At 41.1% G+C, this 23,568-nt stretch overlaps 1 long non-coding RNA gene across 1 annotated transcript; it reads right to left on the bottom strand.

Moving 5' to 3' along the window:
• Positions 1-2,162: 2,162 nt before the first annotated feature.
• LOC132317613 (uncharacterized) lies at positions 2,163-22,510 on the bottom strand. Its single transcript, XR_009484123.1, has 3 exons — positions 22,405-22,510; positions 5,469-5,531; positions 2,163-3,991 (listed from the first exon to the last, which is right to left on the bottom strand). It is a non-coding gene; the product is annotated as an uncharacterized LOC132317613 (long non-coding RNA).
• Positions 22,511-23,568: the final 1,058 nt, after the last annotated feature.

The following is a 23,568-nucleotide window of genomic DNA, read 5'->3' as shown; positions in this document are numbered from 1 at the left end:
AGCTGATTGCAGTGGGAAACAGAATTACATTGATGCTGCCTAAGGAGAAGGAGAGTCTCTGCACTCAGTATGAATAAGGGGTAGCAAATGCCTTATTTTTTCAGAAACAAATAATTAAGTTAAACTGAAAATAATTTTAATGGTCAATCTCTAAGAATAATCACTAAGAATTTAGATGCCCTGTATTTTTTCCAAACAGTGCACTTACTTATACTAGGGAATTACTGAGCACAAAAAGTAAAATAACTGTAATATTTACTGTATGAAGATACTAAAGGAAAACAATTTTACCATCATAAACTGCTTCATGCGGGGGGGAACATTGTCACCAAGGATGAGGAAAAGGCCGAGGTACTTAATGCCTTCTTTGCCTCAGTCTTTAATAGCCAGACCAGGTATCCTCAGGGTGTTCAGCTCCCTGAGCTGGAAGACAGAGATGGAGAGCAAAATAAACTCCCAGGAGGAAGCAGTTAACGACCTGCTATGCCACCTGGACACTCACAAGTCTATGGGGCCTGATGGCATCCACCCAAGAGTACTGAGGGAGCTGGCGGAGGAGCTTGCCAAGCTGCTCTCCATCATTTATCAACAGTCCTGGTTAATGGGGGAGGTCCCAGACGACTGGAGGCTTGCCAACGTGATGCCCATCTACAGGAAGGGCCGGAAGGAGGATCCGGGAAACTACAGGCCTGTCAGCCTGACCTCGGTGCCAGGGAAGATTATGGAGAGGTTCATCTTGAGGGCGCTCACAGGGCACGTGCAGGACAACCAAGGGATCAGGCCAAGCCAGCACGGGTTCATGAAAGGCAGGTCCTGCTTGACCAACCTGATCTCCTTCTATGACCAGGTGACCCAACTAGTGGATGAGGGAAAAGCTGTCGATGTTGTCTACCTGGACTTTAGTAAAGCCTTCGACACTGTCTCCCACAGTATTCTCCTGGAGAAACTGGTGGCTCGTGGCTTAGACAGATGTACTCTTTGCTGGGTAAAAAACTGGCTGGATGGGCGAGCCCAGAGAGTTGTGGTGAATGGAGTCAAATCCAGTTGGCAACTGGTCACAAGTGGAGTCCCCCAGGGCTCAGTTTTGGGGCTGGTCTTATTTAATACATATATTGATGATCTGGATGAAGGGATCGAGTGCACCCTCAGTAAGTTTGCAGACGGCACCAAGCTGGGCGGGAGTGTTGAGCTGCTCGAGGGTAGGAAGGTTCTGCAGAGGGATCTGGACAGGCTGGATCGGTGGGCCCAGGCCAATTGTATGAGGTTCAACAAGGCCAAGTGCCGGGTCCTGCACTTGGGTCACAACAACCGCATGCAGTGCTACAGGTTTGGGGAAGAGTGGCTGGAAAGCTGCCCTGCAGAAAAGGACCTGGGGGTGTTGGTTGACAGCCGGCTGAAGATGAGCCAGCAGTGTGCCCAGGTGGCCAAGAAGGCCAACGGCATCCTGGCCTGTATCAGAAATAGTGTGGCCAGCAGGAGCAGGGAGGGGATCGTGCCCCTGTACTCGGCGCTGGTGAGGCCGCACCTCGAATCCTGTGTTCAGTTTTGGGCCCCTCACTACAAGAAGGACATTGAGGTGCTGGAGAGTGTCCAGAGAAGGGCAATGAAGCTGGTGAGGGGTCTGGAGCACAAGTCTGATGAGGGGTGGCTGAGGGAGCTGAGGTTGTTCAGTCTGGAGAAGAGGAGGCTGAGGGGAGACCTCATCGCTCTCTACAACTACCTGAAAGGGGGTTGCAGAGAGGTGGGTGTTGGTCTCTTCTCCCAAGTGACTAGCAACAGGACAAGAGGAAATGGCCTCAAGTTGCGCCAGGGGAGGTTCAGGCTGGATATTAGGAAAAATTTCTTTTACGAGAGAGCAGTGAAGCATTGGAAGAGGCTGCCCAGGGAGGTGGTGGAGTCACCCTCACTGGAGGTGTTCAAGAACTTGTGGACGTGGCATTGCGGGACATGGTTTAATGGGCATGGTGGGTGGCTGGGTTGATGGTTGGACTTGATGATCTTACAGGTCTTTTCCAACTTTAATGGTTCTGTGATTCTGTGATCTTTTTGAGATGAAGAATAAAGAAAATTTTGTTTATTGAAGAATAAACAAAATTGAGTTTCTAAGTAACAGTTCGAAAAATATCTGTATTGTAAAAACTGTATTGTCATTGTCATGTTTTAAAAGATATTTTAATTTTATGAGATATTAAAGGAAAAAAATGACATTTTACTCTATGTTCTTTCATAAAACAGGTACAATACTGCTATTCCCAAAGTAAAGACATGAGTTCCAACAAGAGTAGTGTCTGTTCTAGAGTGAAGGATAAATCGTTCAAAATATCTAGATAAACAAAGTTAAAAAGCTTAATGTGAAAGTAACGTTATTGTATGTAACAGCATCCACTGTGTTCACACTATTCTGCTTCAGATGGCTCAGGAACACAAACAGGTATGACATCATATCATTTTACATCATTAATGGAAGTGTTTCCTTTAAAAAGTACATTGTTATTTTCTGCTCAAACTTTCTTTCATTAATTCCAAAGTTCTTTTCGCCCAACCATCTCTGTGTATGTTTAGCTGTGTTAGGTGAAGATGGTTTTCCAGTGTTTTCTAATATAGACTTTATACCAAACAATATATTTAATTGCATTACATGAGATTTTAATAAACTAACTTTCTAAAAATCTGTATTGATGTATATTCTGATCTTTCCTGATAATCTGTTTCAGGGTGACGTTATTATGGAATGGACCACCTTGGACGTTGCTTTAGCTATTTTAACTCCATTCGTGTCATTCACTCCGGTCTTCATTTTTCAGCTGGTAACTTCTCCAACAATGAACATTATTATAAAAAGTGGTTATTTAACAAAGAGTAAATTTGACTCTGAACTTCATTGTCATCTAGGTTTCTTTCTTGGTGCAATACCTGTAAATCGGATTATTTTCAGCTAACAGAGTCTTTAGAGGCCGTGCCAATGCCTTAGCTGTACTCCTCATCCCTCTTCTTCCAAGACTATGCAGCAGTGGGTGGCAGCAATGATTATTTACCTCCTTTACTAAAGATACATAACTGTAAGAATAGAGAAGGATGTAGTTTGTGGAATCCACATGAGTAACGTGTCACAAAAACCAAGTAAGCCACAGCTCCTGGGTGAGATCTTCAAACTCCAATGGAGATGAGTTTGCCTCTCTGGCTGACAGCACCCAGTATGTCATTTAGCTAGTCTGAGATTTTCTGTGCTTGGTTTCCTCCCAGAGTGGTTTGGTTTTCTCAAATGCTAGACCACTTCTTCTAAGAGTTACCTTAGATGTCAAGCAAGCATCTCCATAAAAGTTTGTTAACTACCTGTATTTATTAATTTCATTCAATTTAGTGAATTCTGATGTTTGCTGTAACACTCTATTTCAGTTAGAAATGACATGAGGGCAGTGAGCAGTTGTTGGAGCGGCTTCTGAGGCTGACAGCCAAAAACTTGATTTCCTGATTATTCCTATCAGTGTAATGATTAATTGGGAAGATTTTGTGAATGCACAAAAATCCAGAAGAGGTAAGAAGAAAGAAACTTGTGCAAACTGCATTTAAAAAGAGATACTGTCTAACAAAGAAAAAAATAATCAACTGAGCTACTTAAAAGAAGTTTTCTCAGCTGAAGGCTGCTTGCTTTAATAGCTACGTATTTGTCAAAGAGTTAAACTAGAAGCAGAAATGGTCTGGTGAGTGAACTTCCATATACTACTAAGGAGAGTTTGGGGAGGGACTGTGGTATGGTCAGTATTAGTCGAAGGGCCTGCAGTGTTTGGGCTGCAGAGGTCCGTATTTGAAGAAGAGACATGAAATGAGGGGTCTGTGCCCCGATACTATGCCAGAGACACAGGAGCTGTTCATCCCCAGCAGGGTTTATGCATGGGAGGTCCCCAGGCAGAGTTCAGCACAGTCCATTCACAATCCAAGAGCGAAGGAACTTGGTCCAAGTCTTCGTCTTCTCCCCCACCTTCACTTTATGCTAGTGTAAATAACAAGTTGTATGCAGTTACTTTTTGAGGAGATAGAAATAAAAAATGCAATTCAATGTTTAACATTATGCTTCCCAAGCTTACTCAGATAGGTACACACAGGATGGATATATGCTGCACACAACTTGGAGATCTTCTGTTTGAAATTCTGGCTCCTCTGTGCTTTACTGATTTGCCCGTTTAGCAGATAGAGTACTCATAACAGTAACACCCTGTTATCTCAGCTGTGAAAGGTTGTTCCTGGGAATCTAGTCGCAAACAGAGTGGAATTTAAATTTGTTTTTTGTTTTGTTTTGTTTTTTTCAGCAAGCATTTAAAAGATCCACCAGTTCATCTCTGACAGAGATTATTTTTCTTGTGTCTTAGCTTGGATGCTAATCTCACTGTTGAGTTTACATTTATGGAGTAGGACCTAAGGTTTTCTCCACGTGTTCAGTATTACGGTTCTCATTTTGCAAGTCTTGTTGCTTGGGATACTTGCACAAATCGTGTGTGTTTGCCCAGCAACAAGAGAACTGGGGTTCAGATGCTGCTGGTTAATCAAGCAAGAAGGAACAAAAATAGTTTTGAAGGCTACCACTCTTCTTGGCTGATGCTCAGAAGAGCTGGTAAAAACTGCAAAGACAACTGAGTACACCGATGACAACATTTTATTCCATAAGTGGATTTTTAGGAGTCAGGTTTTCAATTTAGTTATTTTACTCTGCTTTAACAAATCATGTGTGAATATCGTTGTTGTTTTTCCAAAATGCCTGCTCTGTTATAGTTGCTTTTGCTGCCACTAGTCAACTTTTAATTCCATGTAGTAATGTCCACAAGGTGGTGCCACAGCTAAAAAGTTAGCAATAAATAAGACAAATAAAATTTGATAATTCTACCTGCTTTTTCTAACTGATTAAAGTATCTGCTTCATTAAAGAATTAATAATTCTTTTGTAAGCATAATATCATCTGGATTTCTAATGACATTACAGGTTTGCAAGCTTTTTTTTAAATCACTTATGTAAGCAGAGCTGGGTCTGTCTGCTGTCTGAGCGGGAGCAACACCCACAAACCTGTGACAGTCCACAATCGTGGCCAAAAATAAGGAAGGCAGCTCAGGGTTAAGTAGTCGGGCTGATGAAGTGTGAAGAACTGGATCTGTAGAGACTAAGACCAGCAGGATCTGAATGGCTACCCTCTTTTATAGCAGACTTGCATGTCCCAGAAGAGCTGAAGTGCAGAGGGGCTTGGTCATTCCTCTCAGCACGAGTGTGTTCAGTTCTTCAGCTACCCTTGGCTGCGTGGCCATGGTTGCTTCTTGCACCCTTGCCCTGCTCCTCTCAATGACCTCTGCAATGCAGGTATGCGTGCTAACACAATAAATATTCTCTATGAGCTTCTGCAATGGATAGATTAAGTTTGAGTCATTTATTCATTACATTATTTTGTACCAAAAGCAGCAAGAGAAAGGGGTAATTTAAAATACCTTTCAAGCAAGCATTGCATTGATTGTCGCTTCCTGCTAGAATCTCTTCTTGGTACGGTAGACCTGTATCAGAAAAAGAAAAATGACAGGTTTTGCATAATATATTTTCTCTAAATTGCTATGTTATTGTTTTAAAACATAATAAAATTCTGGTGGCTTGTAAGAGACTCAGTGGAAATTATATATACCCATGAAAGGTGGTCTGTCTCCCAGCTGTAAAGCAGAATGAGAGTTAGAGGCTTATTGAGTCCAATTCTAAAAGTTGTCAAATAACACAACTGCCACCTCTTTTTTTTTTTAAAGGATCATATTTTTAAATTATATTTTGAAGTGGTTTACAGTATTTTAAAACTTTGTATTGTTTTTAACATCTGTTTGGAAAAGTCAGAATCAGAGAACTAACCAAAAGTACAAAGTCACTGAACAAGTCAACTAGATTGAATTTCTGGGTCAGTCCAGTTAGTTGGACTAACTGAATCACAACAGTGACGTTTGGTCAGAGTATTCCTGTAAGATTGTTCTGAGTGTATGGCTGCAATGTGTGTTGCGATGAAAATTACATATTTCTATTTTAGTTTGGACTTTGCTTTTTCTCTGACTTCCTAAAATTACTTTCAAAACTGTGTATTTTTCAGATATTTCACATAGAGAAGAAATGATGCTCTATTCTAAAGGGAATGACAGAGCATCTGAGATCATACATTTAAGTCTCCACTGTATGTAAAACCCAGGTATGCATTATTTTAGTAATTTAACAACGGACTTGAAATCCTGACTATTTGCCCTTGCAATGTTTGCAATGATCTTGCGTTCTTGTTGGAAATCCCATAAGTATTTTTAAACCATCAGAACTGCTTTTCCTCTAAGTCTAGTTTTCTGCTTTCCCATTTAGGCAATCATGAACAAAACATGCTTTACCTCTGTATCTATATGTAAATCTATATTTAGATACCATTAAATATTAGAAGGAGGTAACTTCCAGTATTTTAAGTTAGGAGTCATTCTGAGCACGGCTCAGAAATCATCCTGCAGATGCACAGCGTTAACCGGAAACAATTTAGAATGGCAGTGGTATCCTGCAGGATGTGTGCAACTTGTTCGGCTATGTGTTGATTTACACAGGAGTACATTATGGATTATACATTCTGGTAATTGTGGTATTGTTATTGCTAGGCTATATCTAAGCACAGGAAATACATATAAGCCCATTTGAAGTGATAACATCCACTCCTGTTTAAAAAGCAATATTTTATTCTAGTTGAAAAACTCATACATAATACGACATTTGCAAGAGAAAACAGACAATTGCCTAACTAGTACTTAGAAAGACTATTAGGAAAAAAGCTGATTCATTATGGGAGGCCCATAACCAGCATTTACAAATAAATCCATATAAACTTTTATTCTTCATCACTTTTAAAATGTTTTTTTCAGTGTGGTCTCTAATCCAAGATCAGGAAGGAGACAGTACATTTCCATCTGAAAACACAAGAAAGATCAAAATAAATCCTCGGTCACCAAAACCACAGTACTAGGTTTCTATCAAGGAGAATGAGTAATACCATTCTAGCTATGTAGAATGCTGTGAGTGGGTAATAATTCAATCTAACTGATAGGGCAGATCATATATTCTACAAGAAAATTATCCTGTCTAAAATCTTGCCCTATTTATTCAGCTCAGAGAAAGCCTACCCACCATACCCATTTACCTTAAGTCCCTCTATGCATGCTTGTCTACATACTAGGATTCAGGAACAGGCCTGTTCTCTATCCAATATCCCCAGCCCCATCTTGCAATTCAGGAACAGATTGGCTCCAACCTTGACTTGAAAAGAGGCATCCGTTCCTGCTGCTGCTCCCGGGATGTGGGATTTGGGTTCATGCGCAGCTCTGCAGCTGGAGATAGTGTACATTGAAGCCCCCCTCAGAGCCTCTCTCACCATTTCTCTTCAACAGCTTCAGACCTATCTATGCACTTGGGAAAATTACTGATCAAGTCACGGGTCTCCCAAGTTCCCTCCTGGAAGGGGGTATGGATCTATCTAGAAGAGGGAGGGAATATCCATCAGATTTTGTATGTCAACCTCTTCTCCCCAGGCAAGACTAACTGACAAAACATAGTTAACATATTATGTGTGCTATGTCTATTTTTTACTTTGTTTCACCAGGGAAAATATATTAAAATTAGTATAAAGTTTCCCTCTTGTTCCTCTCAACAATAGAAAATTACCAGGGAAGAGAAAATAAGACAAAGATTTAACTTGATGGAATAATTAGAAGAAAGCATATGATGTTCTCTCAAAACGCCTTCCAGCTAAACATGGTGGGGGTTTAATGTTATGAAACATTCTTGCCTGTACTAATACATGAGAAAAGTAACAGTAGAACTGTGAAACAAGTTAATAAATCCAAAAAAATATAAACCCCTGGGCCATAGCTAAATCTATATCCATACTGCAGCATGATGTCAATTGTATTGCGGGATATAATCGGAATTAGAGTTGATGCTATTTGATGCTTTTCCTGTTCATAATCCTGGAGCTTGTAATACTGTTGCAGATCAATAATATCATTCTATACTGTGTAAATTGATTTGTTGAAATGGTAGTTATGAGTGAGGTTCTAAACAGACACTGCAGCGTATAATAAAGGATTGACCTACTAACGGATCTAATGGTGACATGATAAACGCATACACAAAATAGCCCAAAACCTAATGATTTGCTTCACTATTTCATTAAAAGCTTTTTATTGTTTCTATCTATATGATTTAACATTAAGAATACATTTGTCTTTATGAATTTATAAATGCTACTGATCTGAAATTTTTGTGCTGACAGTCAAACTAACACTAAACAGAACTTTAGTTTTGTCAGATCTCATATTAGCAAAATTTTGAAATAATAAGGTAACTGATGCCTCTAAGTTAATATTAATATGCCTTTGCTTGGGGGGGATGCTTATTGTAACATTCTTTTGGAAATGTCACCTGCTTAGGTAAGCTCTGATTTGCAAGAGAATATGAGGATATGTTTACTTTTAAATATGATCTTCAGTATTTTACTAAACAGGATTCTCTATTTTAAACTTGTAGTCCCTAGTTTAAACTTGCAATATCCTGTTTAACAAAGGAGCAGCTTCAATAGTACTTAGAGTACTTAATGTTATGCAAGTTTTCAAAGTTTGTTGCTGGGATCAGGGCTTTAAAAGCAAAGGTCAGGTAAAGATCCCTTCTTGGAACACACTAGGATATGAGCCCCTATGTTTATTTTTTCTTCGTAAGTCTACTTATTAAATAGACCAACAATAACTTTACCTTTAATATAATTAAATATATTTGTATTTGTGTAAGTCATGGGACAGGAACAAATACACATATGCTGTTGAACAGCACACCTAACACGGCTGCCGTGTGTGTGAGTCTTTCTGCAGTACATTCAGATGTTGGCTTTCATTAAGCAGTAAGAGATGTTGCCTGCAAAAATATCTCACACCTTCAAAAGGAGATTCTAATGTCTGTCTATTTCATATGGAAAATATATTTCGTCACTCTTTCACGTGACATAAAAATCATTGTGACCTTCCTTAATCATGACTGTAAGGATCAGTTACAATGGAAGTGAAAATACCAGACTCTGCATGCCATATGATTTGTAATTAGCTCAAGATACCCAGAGGAAGTTCTGTAAGTTACTTTAGTCTCTTCATTTTGCCTTGTCTCAAATGTGTCTGATTTTGTTTCAGTTTATAAGAGCAACTTGTCACTGAATTTTTATTGGAAATTTATATGTTTCAACTGAAGTGCTCTAACGAGTCCTCATCATTAAAATCCCGTGAGTTCTGTCGCTTGCAGGGAACCATGCGGAGCCCCGGAGCCCTTGTGACTGCTGGATAACTCAGAAGCTTCCTCATCTTGCTTGAGCAGTATGGCATAACTCTGAAACACCTGAGATATCTTTAGGGCTTAAATATTTGGTTTAAATATCTAAAAGATAAGAGTTTCTTAAGCATTGGAAGACACAGAGTTTAAAGACCAGATTGAGCCATGCCTCTTGCATTTACTTTAATAAAGCTGTCAGGGTGCTGACCAGCTAGCCTGCCAGGTACACTCCTCCACGTTTTGGGTAAGTAATCATTTGAGCCTGGGATCTACTGTACAAGTTCTGTCTGAACCCATTTGCAGTTATTTTAGGTGACACAATAAAGTGGTCAGCATAAACTGAGAAAACTTTTGTCTAGCAGTTTGTCAGCGTGCCAGAAGACATTCCGTGCCAGAAGACGTTGCTTGGGATTCAGAGTCTGAAGTTTAATTTCAATTAATTGCCAGGATGCTAGGGTTCGTTTTAATCCAGAACACTGTCAGCTAACATCAATGAAGTCAATATGATATTTCTTCCTACATAGAAGCCCATCTAGATATAATCCAGTTTGCTCTCCTGTCTCTGAATTTGGTCTGCAAGGACAACTGGAACGGAGGCTGCATCTGGCCTGGGATTCCCTTGCACTTGATCATGTGTCAGCAGCCTAATCTAATTAGGCAAGTCTATTTTTCCACAAAATAGTTATTATAGACAACAATATGATGAACTGAAAACTCAAAGTTGTTCAATTATATCTAGTTTCAGAAAGGAGCTGTATTGAGCAGATAGTGAGGCAATGCAGCCCAGTGGGCAGAGTGCTGGACGGGGATTGAGAAATCTGGGTTCTTTTCCAAACTCTCCTGATTTTTAAATGACCTTGAGCTGCCGCTTCTCTGTGCTTCAGTTTCACTGTCTGTATGAGGAGGAGGATAATCCTCCATAATGATTTTAGATTTACTGAAGAAAGGATCTGTATCAACACTAGGCATTTCTTGCACTAGCCTGAGCTAGATGCAGCTGTGGTTAAAGATGGCCAGGATTTGGTCAATACCTCATGTATTCCAGAAATTCTGGGGAACTTTGGTTGTTAGACTCCTTGCTTTCTATTGTCTCTCAAAACATATTTCCATGCAAAAGGTCTTTCTTATCTTTCAGACCATTACAAAATATCTCCAGAACATTTCATATTAGTTAGTTGCCACATTAATACTCACAGTTCTTACCAACATTACTGGGAATTGTGATTGCCAAGTGCCTCTCAAGATCGTATAAATGGTAATATAGACAATGTATTTTTGACCAAAAAAAGTGTTTTGCAATGTTATACTTAACATATCTGGGGAAAAATCATGTCAGTTTATGTTATATTTCAATTGGACTTTCAGCCTGAGTTTAAAACACTGATTGAAACTCAATTTTTTTTAAATTGTATCTTGATTTTATACATTTTGTATTGATATACAACTACTAGCTCTGTGCACAAAAAGAACAGTCTACTTGCAAAACTGTTGAATGCTTTGACCTCAAGGGCATAGAAACTGTTGACTCATTGTTTTTACTGCATATAATATTAGTCCTTTGTCACATCCAGGGAATGACATCATCTTCTTCATTGTTAGCAGCAGGTTTGAATACTAGAAAAACTGCAGCATTAGTTGTTTGCTGTATTTGCTCTTAATGAATGAATGGATGTCTGGTATCAAGATTCAGATTAGGATTTTTGAGTAACATTTAGAACAAGTTTGTGCAAGAAGGTTTCCTCCTGCCCACCGTCTGCAGGGCAGGCAAGCTGGCAGGAGCACAGAGCCTGCAGAGTGAATGTCACTGACAGTACTGGCTTCTCAAAAGTGATAAGGGGAGACAGGAAAGGAAGAGACTAGGCACAGAATGAAACAGATCTTTTCTTCAAGGTCAGCTTAGTAAAAGGAATCCCTGAACTTCTGGGAATCATATTTCTCTGGAATCTAAAATTGTGAAAGGTAATTCTCTGAAAATAAGTCATCTCTAGGACATGCTTACAAAATGGGAACTGATTATCTTCAAAATGCACCAGGATAAGTATTTTATCCATTCCAAATCTGTATTCATGTCTATTAGTTTTCTACTCCCTGTGACTAAAATGTCCATATTCTATTCTCAAAGAGTAATTCCCTATTAGAAGTATTTGCTTATGCCTGCCTGCTTCGAGGAAGAAGGTTACATTGTTATAGCTAGTAATCAGGCTCGTGGAAGTCTTTTTTGGGGTGATATGCCACCTTCTTCTATAGGATTCTGCAGAATTCTTTCATGGCAAGGAAAATTTTAAGTGTTGCTTCCTGAACAATAAATATTCCCAGTGAAACAGAGTTTACTCAGAGAGAGATTCCTTGAGTGTCTGATAAAATGCCAAATCCTAATCTGTCTCCATTACCCACTGCCTTTAAGTTTTCCCAGAAAAACGTGATGTATTTAACTATAAAATTATACCTCTGTGGTCCCAGAAAGATTTTATGATGAATGTAAGTCCCTGTGTTGACAGACTGAATCAAACTGGACTTTGAAAAGCTGAAATCCATACAGCTGTGAGAGAAGAACTGAGACAGCAGGCTGGGAAAGTTGGAGGCAATGGGTTAAGGATCCAGGATTGCTTAATCAGGGAGGCCCACATACCAAGAGTGGACTCAGACAAGGGGTACACACATGAAAATACTTCCTAGAATGCCAGAGCTAAAAAAAAAAAAAAAAAACCCACCATGCTGTAAAAGATTAAATTCAGACCCACTGACTTGGAAGAAACAGGGACCTAATGTATTGGCCTTTTTGCAACAGACTTATCTGTACTCCTGCAGGTAGTGACAGCTGCCTTGCAAGTAGATGGCTCAGGTTTAAGCAGGTGCATCTATCCCAATTCCGATCCCAAATTTATATTCCGAATTTCGGACTTAGCTGTTATGAAAAGCACAAAATGTTTATTCTTCTTCATGCTTTTTTCTTTATGTTTCCTATGCTCTTGCAATATGAAGCCTGACTTCTTTTCTCAGTCTTCTGTTCCAGTCTGTTCCTCTTCAGTCAACATTTCCAAAAGACCTCAAGCAGCATGAATTTTAGTGAGGCTAAATCACTTGATTTTCCCTTACCCTGTTTAGAAGAGGCTTGACTTGGACAAAAGCAATAATGCCAGCCATTTCCCTTCATCCCTTTAAAATTACTGGCCACCTCTAAAGAACTTGGTCTCTCTTTTATGTCACTTTCTGACAACTCGTCTGAGTTAAACAGGTTGCTGTGGCCAAATTAAATGCTTGGGAAATAGACCATACAATTAATTTGCAATAGTAAGTTGTCTCAGCATCATTTCTCTTCCTCTCAAGAGGAATGCTGGCTCAAGCAAAAGAAAAGATTAATGTAATAAAAATATTCTAAAGACATCCTGTTAATTGTCCCAAGCTCGGATGGCATTGTCTATTCTTCTGTTGTATATGGCCAGCAAACAGTGTAAAATTCAGAATTTCTTCCCACCACCAAAGTATAGTATATATAAGTGCTACAGGATAATCTCTGCCTTACTGAAAAGTGGATGAAAATATGGTGTGGCAGAGCTTTGCTTTGGTTTTCATAGGTGATACCAAATTTGCCCCATTTATGAGTATAATAATAGGACTTGGTAATTTAGACACATCAGCAACTTTAATGAAGAGAATAAAGGTATGTGAACAAAAGGAAAACTGCAAGCAAAATAACAGCAAATCTTGGGAAAAGAAGGAAATACTTTGAATATGCAAATAAGGTTTCCCATGTTTGTTTAGGGACAGAAAAGACTTGAGGTTTTAAATTCAGTCAAAATAGAAGCTTTAATTTACAACTACATTTGAAATGTTGACCTTGAATATCAAACTCAGCGACAGCAAATCTCATTTAAAAAGTAAGTTACTGTGTCCAATAAAACTCAGAACTATTCACAAATGACTGAGTGAAGCATAGCTTACAGAAAAGTTAGATGTAACAAGAGTCTGCAATTCTCTATTTTCTCTAAAATGTCCTTTCCTCAAAAAGGACCAAGTCTGATTTAAGGAATTTTTCCTTATATGAAAATAGTCATAAAATATGAAAGAAAATACAGAATGTTATTTGCTTCAGTTCATGTAAACTAATCAGGCTGAATGATGAGAGCGCCTTCCTGTAATTCGAAGCACTACTGAATACTATGCATGAAACAGTGTTCCTCCCCTTGTAAACAACTTGAGCCTTGCACATGTATCAGTGTAGAAAAATGAGTATTGACTTATTCACAAATTACTTTTTAGGCACTGGATTCCCAGAAATATATTTGTATAACAACACCTAGAAGCTGCTGATAATTTAAGCAGTTTTTGTTTCATTTTATGGCCTTGAAGACACCTTGATCTTAAAAAAAAATGTTCGTCATTTTGAAAAGCAGAACTTTTATCTCAACTCTGATGCTCACTTCCTTACTTCTTCTTCCAATATAGATTTTTGACATGGATTCAGTATGCCCCACTTAATTTTCTTTCAGACTGCCAATTAAGATGTTTCCTAATATTTTATCAAACAAACAGGTTCTCTACAAGAGGCTAACTTGTTCTCTTGTTTTTATTATTTATGTACCTTTCCAAAGTGAAATACTTTGAATGGGTTACCTTTATTTCACGTCCAATATTTTAATTCTGTCATTCTGGAGGACAGTAAGGAGAGAAAATAAATCAGATGTTTTATCAGACTGTGCCTTGATCAGATTTTTCTGTTCTCAAAGAGAACAGTGTGGAGCAAGTAAAGTTCCTGCATTTTTAGTTTTGAAAATATTTTAAAGACCCAACACTAAGAGTGGAGTTCTACTCATCTTGAAAAAAGACTCATACTGCTCTACCATGGTCATATCTGACCATTTATGATATCCTGGAATTTAATCTCCATTACATGAAATGGGAATACAAGTAGGAGCCAAAATATGGGCAGAATTTCACCCACCGTAATACTTCCTATCACTGTCTGTCACTGAGATGAGTGGGTGATAAAAACTGTCTGTAACTGTGCTTCTGGGTTCATCTTGATACGTGGCAACCTAGGAAATACTGACACTGTGTGTTAGTTCGGTGTTAACCAAGGTGGGGGAGATGTGTGAGCCTTCACATTAAGGAATGTCACTGTCTTTGAAGTATAAATTGAAGTTAATAATGTTAGTGATAAGTTCATGGTGGCCATGGAAGTCTAAAGGTTGTTGTAGAGCTTGTGTCTTTTAATAGGTAAGGTAGAAAAGGTAGACAAGCTTTTGGGCAGACAAGAAAATAGTGTTGCCCTCCTTGTTTGATACTCTTGCTATAGGCAAAGGATGTCACAGATTTGTTCTGAACATGAAGTAATTCAAGAAAACAATAGGACTGTGAAAACCCAAAAGTTAGGCTTTAAACTCTTTTCCACCTCCTTTATTAACTTCTCAAATTATACTGCAAAGATCCAGAGGCTAGACCTCTGGGAAAGCTCCTCAATCTCTGGGGAGAAGTCTGGGGAAGATGTTCTTCAAAACAATTTACCATTTAGTTTCCTCAGTATGGTAGAAGCTAGATATAGCTCTTCTGGCTCCTCTCAGTTCTCCACAGATGCCTCTCATTTATAAAAGGCACCTAATAACAAGTAAACCTTTTTGAAATGTTTGAAAGACTTCTTGGTGCTCCAAGATAGCTAGTATTCTCATTATTTAAGATATGTACCCAAACTGATTTCTCTCTTTTGGTGCCTCCAGTGCAGAATTATTACATTGTCAGAAAAAAATCAAGTCTAACTTGTGGGGAAAAAAAATTGGATTCCATCATGTGTTTCATATAGTATCATTATGAAAATGGTATATTAAATTCAAATACTTCAGTTGTACCATTAGATGGTGTCATTATGTGGCTTGCTAATTGATAGGTTATTCAAATGAACATTATAATTTAGGACTTCTTAGAAGCACCCATATGAAGAATTTCCAAACTACAGAGAAGCGAACTGGGTGTTAGGAAGGAAAAACATTGACTGAGAATATTTCCTAATGCATGTCACTGAAAAATCGTTACATAACTGCTGTGTGCATTCCAGGACTTGGTGCAGTCTATTTTTAATACCTGGTATGAAAGAACTTCCTGCTACTTTTTCTCTTTGAAGGCTGCTTTGTGGTTCATTAGATCATGTTGTCAGGCCAATTTTTCTGCTATCCTTAAACCTAATTTTTCCTACTAAAAAAAAAGGTGAAACTGTATCAAATGGAAGAAGGTGCTGAGCATAAAATACCATTAAGAGTAAGGTTTGTTATGTAAATGTTGCAGTGGTCCCAGAACTAAGCATTGCCAACTCAGGCTTAATATTAAACCTGAAAAGAAATCTGACCATGTTAAACACATGCACTTTTAAGAAAAGCAAAAACACTTTATGCCAAGCAACAGCACCTAGCATGAATTTTCAAATTTGTGTTTATTAAGCCAGATTTTTTAAAATTAAATTAGAGATGTTTTAGTTTCATACTATTCTCCATACAGTGTTATCACAGGTCACCATTTTGACCATAATTTATATAATCATGATCATTAACATAAAGCATTTTGCTTAAATGTAACCAAACATCTTGAAACATAGGCTATGCAAGATATTTCAGAATATTTTAACTGCACAGAAAATTTACAGCATTAGTGTAATTTTGCTGTTAAAATCCTAGACAGAGACTGATAGAAATGAAATGGTCAGAGGGACCACCATTTTCACCTCGTCTGACTTCCTGCAAAACAAAGGCCACAGGACTTCCTGAATTCATTTCTTTTCAAGCTAGAACGTATCTTTTAGGCAATTGGGCAGTCAAATGACAGCCAATCCGTTAGATCTGCTGAAAGAATTTAAAACTATTAATTCTATAGTTAAAAAAATAGTGAATGTACTTGCAAATTAGCAGGCAGTTCATTGTGTATTGGAAAGGACTTCTGTGACTCTCTTACTTTCATCCATAGCAGAGAAATGGAATGACAATTTTAAATACAAAGTAGCATTCAGTGGTAATTGCTGCAACTGTTGCTGTGAACCTGCTCTTGAAATCTCTAGCAGGGAGACAGCGGAGCGTTTAAGTCAGATGACTGAAACAGGTAATACCCTCAGCTGTCCCACCTGCCGCTCTGACATACATCACCATTGCCACAAAAGGGAGGTTTCAACGTATAGAGCAGCTCCTGAACTGCCTTAGGTTTCAGTTGGGTGTATGAAGGCAAACAGTCAACTATGGGAGATGTGGAGCCCCTTCAGGGGCCGTTGGGCTATTCTTTCCCTGGGGGTTGTAATGGTAAGCTGCACCACCGAGAGCGTGGGGACCAGGGTACCTTCTTTATTCCTCAGGTTTAATCCATCAGCACATGCAGAGCAGAGCCAGGGTATTTAAGAACCCCAGAGCTAACAAAGTATTTGGACCTCCCTTACTGTTGCTTTGATGTTCTCCCACCAGAAGTAATTCCTTTCCTCCCCTTCCCTCTGCTGTCTCCATAACGTTTCATCTCCACAGAATACTTTTTGACCATTTATTTCTGCGCTTCAGTAGATCTTTCAAGTTGGTTTTGTTGCCAAAGAAGCTGCTCCAGCCCTCAGTCCCAGTGCTCCCAGTCTCCATCCCAGCACGCACCTCCCTCTCCCTCTTCACATCAGAGCACTCTGGATCATAACCTTTATTTTCAGAGGAAACATCTTCACTCAAAAATGTGAAATCTGAATTCTGCTTATTTCAACAAAGTTGTTAGTAAAAAATTCATTACAGGTCACTTAAAAATCTTCCACATTTAGGCCAAAGTCGTGGAACTGCCCTGCTTAATCTTGTCCAGTACTTCATAATAACATCTTGTTTTCAGTTGCTTATAACTGTTTGGGCTGCTATTTTCCAAGCCAAGCATCTGCCCCAGGTTTAATTTTTGGCAGTTTCCAGCTAAACCACTGTAGTCATTTTCAAGAACAAGGTTAAAAAAATATTTTGCCCGTATTACAAAATAATAATCCGGTTGCTTCATTCAGAAGTGTCCGTATCCCTATTTCTCTACAGAAGGAATTTGAAATGGAACACCATCACTGGTCTAGTTTCATCCATGTACCTTTTGAGCAGTAACTTGGAATTTGGCAGCACCATTGCTGTGGTTTCACAGATGTGCATCCAAATGTAACAAAGTTATAAGACTCCATAAAATCTCAGTTTGCACGTGATCGGTTAAGAATTGTTAGCTTTTGGCAGCTAAATTTTCCGAAGACCAGCCTGTGCTGACGGAGCCCGTTCTGTGTTCGGCTGCTGTACGGTGTGCAGGCACCACATGCAGCTTTTTCGCAGAGCAACGGAGTACGTTCTTTGCCTGAGGCAGTGGGGACCAAGCAGCGTTTCTCTGCCATTTCTCCCCCTGCGTTCCTAGGAGATTACTGTCTGTGCGAGCTGGGTACCCCTCCTATGTGCATCATCTCCCTTTCTTCTGTTGCTGCTGAGGCAGTGAGAAAAGGAGGGTGGGTCACGAAGATGAAAGAGTTTGGGAGGAGGCCTGTAACCCGCAGAGCATGGGAGGGAGCAGAAGGCGCGAGGCAGAAGGAGGTGAAGGCGGTAGATGCCAGGGATACAACTATTACTGACCAGTGCTAAGGACTTCTCCTAGGATAACTACGACATCATGGACAGAAATCAGTGTGGAAGCAGTTATGACTAGGGAAAAAAAAAAGATTATACATCTATACATAACGAGATTCTGCTAGGCAATGGGGAAAGGATATGATATATTAGGCAGAGAGGTTAATAAGCATAAAGGTAAGATGCCAGGGGAAATAATTAGGAAAAAATAAGAGGGTGGATGTGCAGATGAAGGAAAGGAAACTAGGAGATGAAAATAGAGCACGAAAAGTGCAAGAAGGCAGGAGCCAGGGAATGGAGAGATGGGTAAACAAAGTGTGGAAGAGCAAGAGCTGGGAGTTACCTGAAAACAGCACAGAGCAGACAGAGAAGGCAGCAGCCAAGCAGAAGGAAGATTAGTTAAGAGCATCAAGGGAGAGGAGGAGTGTGAGTGCAGACTGAACTCTAAGAATAGGCTGATCTTTTGAGTCAGACATCAATGCAAATTGTGATTTATCTGTAATGGTATAGGAATAGGAATCAGGTATGCCTAGCATCTATAGCCACGTTTTTTTTCTTGTTAGAGAGCTTCTTTTTCGAATATTCTGGATCTCGTGAGCCAGAGCTGCAGAGTTAAGGTGACCGCATGTCACTGTTTACTTTTCAGGCTTCCTCTGACTTTATTAACAAACATTTGAGGTGCCTAAAGTGCAATATGCTGCTTTTCTAACCACAGTAAAAAATATTTCTGCAAAATACATTTGAAAATATTTTAAGTAATTTTAAAATTATAGGTAGGGCTGCCAGCAATGCCTCTCACTGGCAGAGCAAAGCAAGGCCCTGCGCTTAGCTCGATGGCCTTTCACTGGGGGGGTTTGTCATCTAAGAGGGCTTGTACCGTCACCACAGTCATTAGGCACGCTTCAGCACAGGGATGAGCAGCACTGCCTTTGCAATTTTTTTCTCCCACCAGCTAGGAACAATGACACCTGGAGACATGGGAAGAGAGGGGTGGAGAGGGCTGGGTGCACTGGGTGGCCTCTGCATGCCCACGGGCAGAGCAGAAATGGGGGTCCCTCGAGCAGGAGCCGGGGAGTGCAGCAGCTGGAGTGGGAGAGGGAGGTGTCCTGCCCCATAGTACTGCCAGAGCTGCAGACACCGGAGTTACACTCTGCCAGTGATAAAGTAGGGGGAAAAGGTGATATTTGCCTCTAACATCATGAATTCAGCTTGCAAGCTGGAATTTCTGTAACATAAATGTCAAACGCTTCCCCACAAGCAGCACGTTTGGTCTGTCATGTTCTCTGTCAGCTGGGAGGCAAGCTTTGCAGAGCTGAGCTGCTTTACTTTCCTTTTGAGAATGAAAGTAGCACTGCTGTCAGAGATTAAGTTGTTGGTATGTATCAGGTGATGGGAAAAATTACTCTGAAACTGCAAATGGTCTGACATACACTTCTTTTTATATACTTGGGAGTTGCAAGTGTTGATTCGCTGTCTATTTATCTGTTTGTCATACTGATAGCTTAAAAACACAAAGGACACTCCTAATAAACAACTCCTAGGGGTAAGGCTGCTGTTACTGCTATTTTCTCCTGAAGATTAAATAGAGGTAAGAGTTGATACATTGACCTATTGCTTCTTGAAGCAGATGTCTGTTCAAACTCTGACCTACGTCCCAGCTAAAAGTGTGTTCAATCTTGTCTTAATTTGTAATAGATACTTGTGTACATTACAAAACCATCTCGCAATTTGGCAAATTAAGTTGTCTGTGGTTAGCTCTGGAATTGCAGAGATACTGCAGTGCACTGCAGCATTGCATGACGAGCTGCCCCAGACTTTGCCTTACTCGAGTGAGTAACGGTAATCTTTATCTCTAGCGAGCATCAGATTCACCCCATTTTTGAGAAAAGAATTAGTATCAAATATACGATGGGCATGTTATGCCTCGTGGCTGCAACGTTTTTTCAATTAACTTCTCTGAATATACCACAATGAAAAGTGTCAGCTTTTTGCCTCAGAGGCCTATAATTAGATTAAATGAATACAGTTAATTATCTACTACCTTCTTTACACAAAACAATATGCTTCTATAAATTAAAATGCTCGTACAGGAAGGAAATTGTTGTTCACTCCAATATATGCACACAGTGCTGGGTTGTGAATACTGTGAATATCTCACAGTGTAGCACAGCTTTTTGTCTGCAGCCCTTATTTTACAGGAGCTAAAACAAATTACATCTGAAAAATCCACAGACGTGACACTATTTAGAGCATAAATGTTGGTGCAAGGAGGTGATACTATTAAAAGTTACAGTGCTCATGAAACAAATATACTTTTCTCTTTCGCAGATGTTCTCTATAGAATTCCCTTAGAGAGATTAAATGCAGCTTTGTTTGTGCACCTACGGTCACACCCTCAAGGACTATGGTATGTCCAGATACAAAGCTGCTTTTTCTACCAGAGTCTACTTCTCCTTTCAGAAAATAAAAAAAAAAGATCTGTTCTGTAGGAAGTATTTACAATTAACAGCTCAGTTTCCAGGCCTGCTGGTATTCTAGCTAGTGTGGACTGAAAATCTTCTCTGCCTGTTTTCCAGCGTTACTAAATATAAGCAAAAGTTCATGACCGATCAATACGCTCCCAACCTGTGTGCCTGATTTAGGAGTGCAGATATTCAAATGGTGGTACATCACCTCGCTGGTAACATATCTGAAGCAGAAAGCACTCTCTTTGATTTGACAAAGTGTATCCAGATGTCCCTATTTCTATCAGAATATATGTTAATAACTTAAGGCCTAAATATGCGATCTTCCCTCAGCAGAAAATGGCAATTAACTTTAGCGGAAGCCCTTATTCCGGCCTGCGGTATACTCTGCATGTAAATGCAGGGTGCACCCGGGACCGGTCTTGTGTTTCATTAGGGCCAAACCCTGAAAAGCTTTTGAATCGTCAGTGTTCCTGCAGGACACCGCATTTTCCTGGGGTTTGTGCTGTGCGAGTGTCTTTTCCTTTAAACGTTCATCAGCTCCGCGTATAAAAGTGTTCATTAAAATATCATTGTGTTGATAATAATCTTAATCTTGAGGGGTGAAGAGGGCTGAGTTGCCATATAAATGCTGCCCGTTTCCTGCTCGCAGGGTGTAACAGGAGAAGAGAAAGACCATCTTGATAGGCACTATCTGCTGAAGGAAAACTTTCACCAGGAGCTGTGAATTGACTTTAACCTTTTAGTGGCTGCACTGCGAAGCAGAATGTTTCCCGCTGCCTCCACAGAATGAGGCTTTTTTATTTAAAACACTGATAAATACCAGTGGCCCTCCTAATTACTTCTGCAAATATCAGAAAGCAGTTACAGAGGAACAAAGAAATGCAACTGGAAACATGGTTCAGTGGTCTTGTACTTCCCTGAAAAGCTGATTATACTTTTGGCTGATTCAGTTTCTTTCGGAGGGAATTTTCCCTTTTTGGCAGTTGGAGCTGCAGCAGCGCTGATTGGACTAACGGCAGAAAATGCATCCTGGGCTGAGGAAATTCCCTCAGGGTCCCGTGCCCGGGTATCAACCCCAATTTTGCCAGCGAGCTCTGCATTTTGTCTTTTAGCCCCTCGGTGCCCCTTCTTTTGTAGGATTCAGAAGCCACTTTAACGTTGCTTTAAAAAGAGAGGTGTCTCATTTCTGTCTCATTTCTGCTTTTGCAGGTGCCTTGCCCGATCCCCTGCTTTCCCTATCTTTTAGGATAAGCTTTCCCTATCTTTTAGGGATCCCCTGCTTTCCCTATCTTTTAGGATAAGCACTAATGAAAGGTCAAGGTTATTCTAAAGTATCCAACACACAGGAGTTCTCTTCCTCCTAGTTCCTTGGGATTAACTTTGCACAGTTACAACTGACACCGTGCTGAAAGGTAACTCAAACGTTCTGGGGAAGAGTACAAAATGACAAGCAGCAACCTTTAGCACCGTGAAACGTCCCCGGTGATTTGTCCTTAGTGCTTCTTCAAAATGCAAGAAGCCATCTTACCACTCAGTGCCGTGGCAGAAGTGGATTTTGGTCGAGCGGTGCTCTGTAAATGAGGTCTGCAGAGCAAGACTTGGCACATCTGGCTATCAGAAATGTGCCATGTAGTTTCCACCCGAAGGGAACCTCCTCGCCTCTGCGACACAGAAGCCAAGAAGCGTGGATTTTTATTTTTTTTTTCCCTCCCTCTTTCCCCCGTCTGTAATTTCCAAATGTAACAAAAGGTCATGAAAAGCTCTGGCTGGGAGATACACCTTGCTTCCCATTTCCCGAGGGAACCTGGAGGCGAACCTGCTTCTTTTTGTCTCCTGCGTGGGCTGCGCTGGGAGAAGATGCTTCTGCATCCCTGAAATCGGGGCGGGGGGGGGGAAGGAGAGCCCCGCGCTGCAGCGGGAGCGCCGCCGCCGCAGCCCGGGCAGCGGCCGCAGATACGTGTCACAAACACCCCCCCGGCAGCCGCGGGTCCCTTCGCTGTACTCACTGCGGCTGAGGGGCTGCGGAGGCAGCGGGGTTATGCTGAGGCGGCTCCAGTCCCGGCGGCGGGGAGAGGGAGGGAGGAAAGGGAGGGAAAAAGGGAAGAAAAAAAAAAAAAAAAGGGAGAAGAAAAAAAAAAAAAGGGCGCAGTGCAAGTTGCGAAGAAATGCGGCGGCCGAGGCGAGGAGGGAAGGCGGCGGCGGTGGCCGGGGCGCCCGCGGAGCCGCGGTCGGGCGCGGAGCGCTGCGCGGGCCGGCGGCCGCCCTCGGGGCCCTTCGCGGCGGGGGGCCGAGGCGAAGCGGCGGCAGAGCCCGCGGAGGAAACTAAATAAATAAAATCAGACTGTTATTTAAGGCGCGTAAATTTAAAAATATTTGGACAGGAAGAGAAAGGGGAGAGGAACGGTAGAAGACAACCTAACGGTTTCGGAGCCGGGCGCCCCCCCCCCGCCCGGCGGCCCCGCGCCCGGGCGCGCTCCCCGGGGGCCGCCCGACCTGCCCCGCACCTCCGCCGGCCCCGACCCTCCCTCCCGCCCGGGGATCCCGGCAGAGCCCTCCGGGAGCACCGACATTTTGAATGCATGGGCTGTGGGGCAGGCTTTTCTGAGACTTGGTGAGAAATCTTGCTTTCTTTCTCTCTTTCCTTCCCGCTTTCCTCCTTTCTCCGTTCCCCCCCCCCCCTCGCCCCCACCCCCCCGCCATGCCCGGTATAGCCGTCCTCGCAAACAAATGCAGCAGCTTTCCTCCCCTCGCTTTTTCGAGGGAATTTCAGCACTTTTATTAAGTAGGTAATAAGGTATGGCTGCTTCTGGCTGCCCAGTCAATTGCCAGGTACATTTGTGGAAGAGGCCCTTTTCTTTCTTTTAAAAGCTAAAAAGTGGTGGGTTTCTATTGTTTTAACTCTTTCTTCATGTGAACAACGCAACGGCATTTCCTACGAAGCTCATTTCTCATCCCACCATGGGAGAAAGCCTTGATTTCATGCCTCTCCTCACACCGAAAACTGGAAAGAGAGTCTTTTCGTGTGCTTCAGTGTGCAGTCATTGATTGCGCTGGCGACTGAGCTGAACTCACCTCCAAATACCTTCTAATTTACGCTCCCCTCTGTAAGTGCGCGGCCAGCTTTACGCGCCTGCGTTAGCCCTGCGCCTCTCCCCCTCTCCCCCCGGCAT

This window comes from Gavia stellata, chromosome 10 (genome assembly GCF_030936135.1).
Source record: "Gavia stellata isolate bGavSte3 chromosome 10, bGavSte3.hap2, whole genome shotgun sequence".
In the NCBI taxonomy this organism is placed as follows: domain Eukaryota; kingdom Metazoa; phylum Chordata; class Aves; order Gaviiformes; family Gaviidae; genus Gavia; species Gavia stellata.
The sequence above is the reverse complement of the archived record's forward strand: the minus strand, read 5'-3'. Positions and strand labels throughout refer to the sequence as shown.